Source organism: Ochotona curzoniae, unplaced genomic scaffold, assembly GCF_017591425.1.
Source record: "Ochotona curzoniae isolate NIBS_2020 unplaced genomic scaffold, NIBS_Ocur_1.0 scaffold_2453, whole genome shotgun sequence".
Classification (NCBI taxonomy): Eukaryota; Metazoa; Chordata; class Mammalia; order Lagomorpha; family Ochotonidae; genus Ochotona; species Ochotona curzoniae.
In genome coordinates this window covers 14,895,956-14,905,623 of record NW_024467094.1, presented here as the reverse complement: position 1 = coordinate 14,905,623, position 9,668 = coordinate 14,895,956, and positions in this window count along the sequence as shown.

Sequence of the window (9,668 nt, the reverse complement as noted above, 5' to 3'; positions counted from 1 at the left end):
CTACCCCGTCTTCCTCATACTTCTCCCTTTGAAAAATATTAAGCATTCTGTAGAGTCAAAAGAAAAAAACAAAAACAGAGAGGAAAAGAGAACTCTCATCAGCTGATTCACTCCTCAAATGTCTGCACAGCCAGAGCCAGAGCAGGGCCAAAGCTGGGAGCAGGCACTCGATCCAGGTGTACCCTGTGGGTGGCAGGGAGCCACCGCCATTGCTCCCAAGGACCGCATCAGCAGGCAGCTGGAGTCCGGAGCTAGAGACAGGTATTCAATCCAAACACCCTGAGGTTGGACATGTAACTTAACCAGTAGGCCAAACACCCACTCTCATTTTTTTTTTTAAGTTGGAAAGGCAGATCAGATTTGTGGAGAGAAAGGGAGACAGAAAGATCTTACTTTCACTGGTTTACTCTCCTAATGGCTGCAATAGTTGGAGCTGAGCTGATCTGAAACCAGGAGCCAGGAGTTTCTTTCAGGTTTCTCACGTGGGTGCAGGGTCCCAAGACTTTGGAACATCCTCTACTGTTATTCCAGGCCATAAGCAGGGAGCTAAAAGGGAAATGGAGAAGCTAGGACACAATCCAGTTCCCATATGGGATCCTGGCACTTGCAAGGTGAATGACTATGTAGTCATTGAACCATCAGGCTGAGCTCCATGTGTTATTTTTTTGTTGTTGGCATTGTTTGCCAAGCATTCCTAAGGATGCAACAGAAGACCCAAGTCATGTGGGAAGTCTGGAAAAGAGATGCAAATTCCGGCGTTCACATTCTTGCCTTTTTCCACTGCACCGTGCCAACTCTCCGGACCTAACGAGGTGCTTTCCAGGCTGTGGTCTTTTGGTTTGATAACTGTTCATGGTCCTAATTCCAGACTCCCCAGTGAAGGTCTCACAGAGAGCCCCTTCTAGCTGGGTTTAATTCCAGTCATTGGTTCCCCTGGGCACCATTCCTCAACCAGTTGTTGGCTCTTTAAGTATCTGTTCTTGACTTCCCAGAGTATCTGGCCTGTCTGCACGGCCACATCTGCAGGTTCCTCCCGAATCCGGAACTCGTGAGCGATGTGCCGCGTTCATTCCTTATTATTTGTGTTAGGTTTCTATTCCCCTGTAGAGATTGGGTTGAAATCACATATTTTTTTCCAAGAGAAGAAGCTGAAACGTTGGCAGGGGCAGCTCTTTGATGGTGGTTGTAATCCTAAAATGGTGTGTTTCTCTCCACAGACACAAGGGAGCCGGGATCTTCCTGTTGCTGGCAGCCATTCCCCAAAAGGCACCAAGTGGGGTTCTACAATTTTAGTTTTTAACTTTTAAATTATATTTATTTTTAAAGATCTATTTATTTTTATTGGAAAGTCAGTTATACATAGAGAAGAAAAATCTTCCATCCTCTAATTCACTACCCAAGTGGCTGCAATGGCCGGAGCTGAGCTGATCCGAAGCCAGGAGTCAGGAGTTTATTACGGGTCTCCTATGCAGTGCAGGGTCCCAAGGCTTTGGACATTTCTCCACTGTTTTCCCAGGCCACAGCAGGGAGCTGGGTGGGGAATGGAGCAGCCAGTACACGAATCAGTGCCTGTATGGGATCCTGGCTCTTGCAAGGTGAGAATTTAGTCACTAGGCTGTTGCACTGGGCCCAACAAGTTTAGTTTTCACTTGTTTGAGAGAGAGTGATATCACATCCACAAGTCCACTCCCCAAACATTTGCAACAACTGGTGCTGAGCCAGGAGGCAGGAACTCAATCCAGGTCTCCCATGAGGGTAGCAAGGATTTCCACCACTGGGTTCATCACCCACTGCTTCCTAGTGTCTATATTAACAAGAGGCTGGAATTGGGAGTCAGAGTCAGGAATTAAACCCAAGCACTATGGTGTGGGCAACTTAACTTGTAGTTTAACTGTTAGGCTAAGTACTTCAGGACCCCACAGTTTCTGCTGGTTGCAATGGTAGGGTGGATAAGGCTAAATCAGGAGCCAAAAACTCCATCTGGGTCTCTTCTGTGGGTGTCAGGGACCCAAATACTTCAGGTATTTTCTGCTTCCTTCTAAGGTGCTTTAGCAGGAAGCAGAGCAGCTGAGATTTGAGCTGTCACTCTGATATGGGATGCAGGCCTCACAAGTGGCAGTTTAACCCCTGTGCTACAACCCGAGCTCCAGTTTAGTCCAATACCCGCAATCACTGCCTCGAGTTAGCAGCAGACTCCACAGAATGGTAAGTCTGCAGTCGCTTTGATTGCCAGTTGCAAGTCCTGAGTTGTGGTCCATGCTTCTGACCAACCAGCTCTCCATCAGGGACTTCCACATCCCTTTCTTCTGATTTGATTACTGATTTGAATGGCTCACAGACCTCAGGAAGACTCTTTCCTTACTAACTGCTTTTTTATGATGGATATGGATGGCCCCAGGTGAAAGGGACAAGAGGGTTCTCAGGGTTGGCTCTTCCGTCTTGTGGATGTATCACCTTCCTGACATGTGGACCCATTCACCAGTCTGGAAGCTTATCATTTGAGGGGTTTGGTGAAGGTTTCATTGGATAACAGGAGGAATCCCATCCCCCACCCTTGGGGATTAACTGAATCTCCAGCCCTTTTGGCCTCCCTGAAAACATCAACACAGCTCAGGTTTTTCCAGGGACTAGCCACATCCTGAAACCATCCAGGGAATCCTAAGGGTGTTAGGAGCTCCGGCAGGAACTGGGGACAAAGAGCAGATACCAGCACAATAGAGGTCCCCCATCAGTCAGGAAATGACACGGGTTTCAGGCTCTGTGCCACGAACCAGCACGTAGACCAAATTTATACTTATTACATCATACCACCACACATGGACTCAAGGCCTTCCAATAGTCCTTGCTCCTCAATCCCACGGTCATAGTCTCCATGTACTTTCAAATGGAATGTAATAAAATTGGAGTCTCTCCAGTGGCAGAGAAATTGCTAATTTAAAAATAATATAAGACATTGTTCTGAGAATGGGACCCAGGTTATATTTTTAAATTTATTTTTGTTTATTTGAAAGGCAGAATGAGAGAGAGACTCTTTCCACCATCCCAAATAGAATAACTTAATCTGCTATGCCACAGTACTGGTCCCTACGTCCTAGCTTCTTAAATGTAGTTTTATGAGCCCTGTGCAATACCCTAATGGCTAAATCCTTGCCTTGTATGCACCAAGATCCCATGTGGATACTGGTTTGTATCCCAGCTGCTCCACTTTCCATCCAGCTCCTGCTTGTAACCTGGGAAGACAGTACAGGACAACCCAAAGCCTTGGGATCCTGTACCCGTGTGGGAGACCCGGAAGAAGCTCCTAACTCCAGGTTTCAGATCAACTCAGCTCTGGCTGTTACGGCCACTTGAGGAGTGAACCAGTGGACAGAAGATCTTTGTCTCTCCTCTCTGGAAGTCTTTCCAAGAAAAATAAATAAATCTTAAGAAAAATGTAATTTACTATCCACAATGTTCAAGTTCATTGGCAAAAGAGAAAGTTATGTAAACATTTGGGAGGGGAGGCAGCATTGTGGCACAGCAGGTAAAGTTGTTGCCTGTGATGTTGGCATCCTAAATGGGTGCTGGTTCAAGTTCTGGCTGCTTCACTCCCAGTCCAGCTCTTTGCTAACAGACTGGAAAAAAAAAAAAAAAAAACAACCCAGAAGATGGCCTAAAGGCTTGGGCCCCTGCACCCAAGTGAGAAATCTGTAAAAATCTCATGGCTCCTGGTTTTAGCTTGGTCCAGCTCTGGCAGTTGCAGCCATTTGAGAATATGCCAGAAAATAGAAAACCTCTTTTTCTCTCTTTATCCCTCTTTTCTCTCCTTTCTTCCTCTCCATAATCTTTTCAACTAAATAAACAAATACTTTAAAAATGTTTTTGCTATTGTGGATTAGGCTATATTGGGGGTTAAATGAGTGGGAGATGAATTTGCGAACTTTGATGATTGCATCAGAGGGCCATTGAGAAATTAGGGAGATCACCCACCATCTGCTGGCTCCTCCTGAGGGCTGGGTTCAAATTCTCAAAGTTCGCAGTACTCTAACATAACAGGGTGATGCAACTTCAGACAAGGGCCAACTGAATGGCCCTAAAAGAGAAGGTGCAGCCAGAGTCAGGAGGTATCCAAACTGCTTCCATTTGTGTGTCTGTGTGAGGCAGTTAAGGACGGGAGAAGGGGAGAGAAGAGAGTGGGCCAGAATCCTTGGGTCTTTTGATTGCTGTTACATTTAGTTTGCTGGCGGAATCTTCCTCAAGCCCAGGTCTACAGATGTTCAGTGTCACAGTGTCAGGGAAACCCCTGAGCTCCCAACGCTGAGGAAAAGCTGGCCCTGCTTCTGGCTAGCAGAGTATAAAATTGCCAAGGCTGCTTTACCTCTTTGAAACTGTTGCCTTTATCTGTGGATCAGGGACACGTTCACTGGGAGGATGAAATGGGCTAATCTGGCTCTGGGCCAGAGAGAGGCGGGCCGTTCCCCCCTCTCTAGCTCTATGCTTGCTTTAGCTGGAGCAAACCCTAGGCACTGCACGACCGCCAGGGCCCAGGTCCCAAGGCAAGGAAGATGGCCAAATCCTTATCAGGAATTGAAGTTCTGGCTTCTTCATGCCTGGTTTAGTCATCCTCACAAGCTGCTCTGGGATCATTCTCCAAGCCTGTCTGGAATTCAGTTCGTTGCTGTGTGGGATGAAAAAATCACAGTCTGTGTGCCCAAAAGACACAACTTGAATAAGAGCCAATTAGCTGTTTCTCCTGCTGCCTCAGGAGGGTAGTGCAGAGTGGAATCCTGCCCTTAGCAAAGGCCACTGCTGCACACTGTGGATCATCCTGAAGTGTGAGCTCTGGCTTGTCCCTGGGACACAAACAAGTTCAGGTGAGAAATAGCTGCAGCCTAAAATGATATTAAAATATCTGGTGGGCCTGGCTCAGTGGCCTAGCAGCTAAAGTCCTTGCCTTACATGTGCCAGGATCCCATATGGGTGCCGATTTGTATCTTGGCTATTCCACTCCCCATCCAGCTCCCTGCTTGTGGCCTGGGAAGGCAGTGGAGGACAGCCCAAAACCTTAGGACCCTGCACCCGCGTGGGAGACTTGGAAGAAGCTCCTGGCTCCTGGGTTTGAATCAGCTCTGGCTATTGCAGCCACTGGGAAGTGAACCAGTGGACAGGGTATCTTTCTCTCTGTATCTCCTCTCTGTGTATCTGCCATTCCAATAAAAAATAAATAATATATTAAATGCATATTAATATATTATTTACTTTTTAAATACTATATTAAATGTATATTAATATATTAATTATTTTATACACACACATCTGGTAAAGTGTGAAAATGCACTGCAAATTTTCCCCTTTTCAGTTTTCTTGGATCACAACAGAAACTGCTCTTCATTTGGGATTTTGAAGACTTGCTAGTTCTCTATTTTTAAATAAAAAATATTTACTTACTTATTTGGTACAGGAACAGAGAAAGCGAGAGTGCCACTGAGCTCCTCTCCTCTGAGCCACCCCCCCCAATGCCTGCGATGGCAGGGCTTTGGCCGGGCTGAAGCACCACTCCGGACTCCCTGCGTGTCAGGCCCCAAGGACTTGGGTCATGTTTCCAAAGACAGTAAATCCTTAGTTTCTGTGCCTTTAGCAAGAGCAGGAACAAGGAAGAAGTTAAGAGAATATTTCCGAAGTTTTAATTTTTATATTTATTGTTTAATTACAACAAGTAATACTGGTTTTATGTAAAGACATAAAGTTTCTTTTCTTTGTTTTTTTTTTTTAATGATTTATGTCATTTATTTGAAAGGTAAAGTTATAGAGAGAGACAGAGGGAGAGATAGAGTGGCTTCCCAGGAACTTGAAGCAAAGCAGGATCGTATTTCATCAGATAAGAACCTAATTCAAGGGAGCTCCCTGAGCACCTGCTGTTGGGTAGTCACATGTGCTAGGCATAATTATACCTTTGGTCTTTCATAAATATCTAGACAAAAAAGGCATGACCTTTATCTTCCACTGGCTTTCCCCTCTTTTGATCGCCTTTAATGCCACTGCCAATCTGCTGGGTTTCTTAAGAGGAAGAGGATTCTCTTATTCCCTCATTCTGTCACCAACCAGTTACGTGGGTGTGAGACTGTCCTTTGTACCTCAGGGCACTAGCTTCATCATCCATGCTTCATCTCTAAGGCCCCTCTAGCTGTGGGTCTGCAAATGGTTCAAGAAATTTGTCTCCATGCTGAAAGACTCCAAAATGCCAATCGGAGATATCCTCTGATACATTTCTTTTTCCATGTAATGATAACAAGCAAAGTCACACAATATGTTTTTGGGAAATTTATCTCCACAATTGCCTCAACGTTTGAACTCTCCTACCATCACTTTCTAATTTGATTTATGTCTTCGTTTTTGTAAAGCCAGTAATAGGAACATTTGTTTTGGAAGCTAACAGCAAATACCCTATAGGAAATTAGATGAAAGATAAAATTGGGTGCCATTCAACAAACACTGAATATCAATTGTGTGCAAATTTTTTAAAGTTATCACCACCCATAAGGAACCTCCAGCAGGTGGGGAAAATGAAACATTTTCATTATATCAAAAGTGTTCATTTCATTAGAACAAAAACTGGATTCGGAAAGTGAAACATTATGGAAGATTAGAGAAAAAAAGCAAATAATTTACAAAGCAATGGCCTGAGGGAGTATTGGAAATTAGCCAGAGTCCTCAGCCTAAAAAAAACAAAACAACCACAACAACAAAAAAAAAACTAGAGTGTACGAAGGGACTTCAAAGGACTTGTAGAAAATGGAATTAAAACATGAATTTGCACTGAGCTAAAAAAAAAGTTTGCTGTTCATGCAAAGAGTCTTTAAAAACATTCATGGAGAAATGTGTTATGAGGAAATTCACCTGAATTTGAGTATTTTGAATTACTCTGTTATAACAAGTACAGACACGAGTAGGGAACTCTCATATTCAAGACCATTGCTTGCAAAGGGCAAGACTGGCCAGTGGGGGCAATAGCTTTAGGAGAGATAACCTGAATTCTGCAAGAGGGACTCTGAGAAAATGATTCAAATTGCAGCTGGTGTCCTTGACCAACACCAAGAGGAAACAAAACAAAACCAAACCCAGGTCACTGGAAATGGGAAGAACCAGAACGCATTTCTCCCAACAAGAACCAACAGAAGGGAGGGGAAGGGCAAATGAGAGAAGCGCACAAGCCCCTGTTGCTGCAGGGCCTTGTCTTCCTCCTGACAATCTCATAGCAAGGTCATGGTCAGAAAAATGAGAGTCAGTCATCTGGCAGAGGAAGAAAGAGAATGCCATCAGGAAAATCCTGATCGACAGCATGGAACAATCCATTTACAGAGTTCTAAAGGTGGAGGACTGAGCAAGGACACAGCCTGTGAGTAATCACCCTGAGTCTGGAAGGAAAGAGAGCAGGAGGACAAATATGGAGATAGCTCATCCATGGGTTAGCTCATCAGTGGGCAGGGGGAACCCTGCGGGGAGCAGGAGGGCACAGTATAATTCCCCTGAAACTGCCAGGGGTACCCCAGTCCAGGCATAGACCTACAAATGCAGACAGAGACCTAGGTTGGCTGCACACACTTGGAGTTCTTTTGGGTACAGCTGTAACAAGTGCCACATCTTTGAATACGCAGTGTTAATATACTGCTCATACACATGGAGAAAACACCACTTCAGGAGAAAGAAAATGGGATAAAAATTGGAACACTGTAATATTTCCTCTCCAGCAAGACTACTAAAAATGAATGCCTCCTGAATTTTCCTCTGGGCTGTGTTATTTTTTTTTTAACATGGTCCACAGTGATAAATATTTCTAACAGTGTTTACTAATGAGCATGCTGTTGTGCATAAATTATACTTTACCAGCTGTATCCTGAGGAAGTTCCATACTCTTCAAGCTAAAGTCCCAGACTCAATACCACAAAGTCGGTGATTTGAACCTCCTGGCTTAGAATCCACACCCTGGATAACTCTGGATGAATTCTCTGGATGAACTCTGGCTTAGCCTGGGGTTTAACCTGAAGTTACTATGGTAACAATAACAACAGAGAGAGGTTCAAAAAGCACAGATACATGGGAATAAAGAATAGTTCATTATAGGAGCAGCCTGCCTTTCTCCATTTTATCAAGTATTATGCCATTTGGGGCAGACTGAAAAGGAAGATCACTTACAAATGAAGTTAAGTTTACTTACAATAAAAGTTTCATTAATTCTGGAAAGTAATTTATAGCACAAAGGGGAAGAGGCAAGACAGAAACATGTATATTCTAAATGCTGATTATTTTGACATGCATGGTCACAATCACTCCCTCTGAACAAAAGAACGGGACAGCTCCTGCTCCACCAATCTCAAGCATGTGGACCTCCCTGCCATTGTAAGAAATGTTGTGGAAAAAAACAAAGGGGGTTAATTACCCACAAATGCCATACTGTGAACACATCTGCAGGGGAGGGTGAGGAGCTTGCACACACATGCATGCACACAGCCCGGCATTGCTTGGCTTTGAAAAACTCTTCTTCAAAGCAGTTCTGTTGCTGTCTGAACATGACATGGTGTACCTGAGCAAGTGCTGGTCACTATGATGTTAGCAGATGAAACAATCTTATGGGAACACTAAAGGACATGCCGTGCACTACGGGATAAAACATCATGTGGTGTGTGATTTACACAAGCTTCTGGCTAGTGTTCATGTGGAAGACCTAGCCCTAGGCTGTTTCTGTCATTGTGGTGGTGGTATGTGTGTGAACTGGTGGATAAAGATTTCTTGATCGCTCTCAATATATTAAATTTCAAAAGAAATGATATCTGCATTAGAAAACAATGGATAAATCAGCATAGTACCAATGTTTTTGGAAGAGTAATTAAACAAGATTAAGGGCCAGCACAGTGATTGATGTAGAGGACTAGGTCTTGGTCTGTGGCATTCGCATCCCATATAATGCTGGTTTAAGACCTGACTGCCCCACTTTTCGATTCAGCTCTGTGCTGATTTATCTATGAAAGCAGTAGAGTAAGGCCCAAATGCTTGGGCTCCTGCAACCATGTAGGAGACCCAGAAGCAGCTCCTGGATCCTGGCTTCAGACTGGCCTAGCTCTGGTTATTGTGGTCACTCCCAAAGGGAGTGAACCAGTCAGTGGATGCAAGATCTATCTCTGTCTCTCCTATCTCCATAACTCTGCCTATCAAGTAAAAACTGATCTATCAAAAAGATAAAATATTTTAAAAATGAGATTAAAAGAGAATTTTTAGTGGTTGAGTCAGCTTTGTTTTTAACGTTTTCCAGAGTATGCATGTGTGAGTGTGTATGTGTGTGTGTGTTTATGGCTGTTCACCAACCCATTTTTGAAATCTTGATTGTTGAAGTTTGCTGTTACAACAATATTGCATCTAATGACTATATTGCTGTCAGGCCCTGTTGTAAATCCAGTTAGAATATTCAAGAACATGACACAGGTTTTATCACTATCCTTATGTTATGGATAAGATTGAGGCACAAGGAGGTTAATGATTTTGTCCAAGGATGTGATGGAACTAGCCAATAATTTAGACTGGAAGCAAATACCCCAAATGTCTATGGCTGTTTTTCAGATGTGGGAATGAGGTACCAGGATCTTTAACAATGATAAGGACAGTTGAGAAAACACCAGGGGGACTTGAGGAGGGGT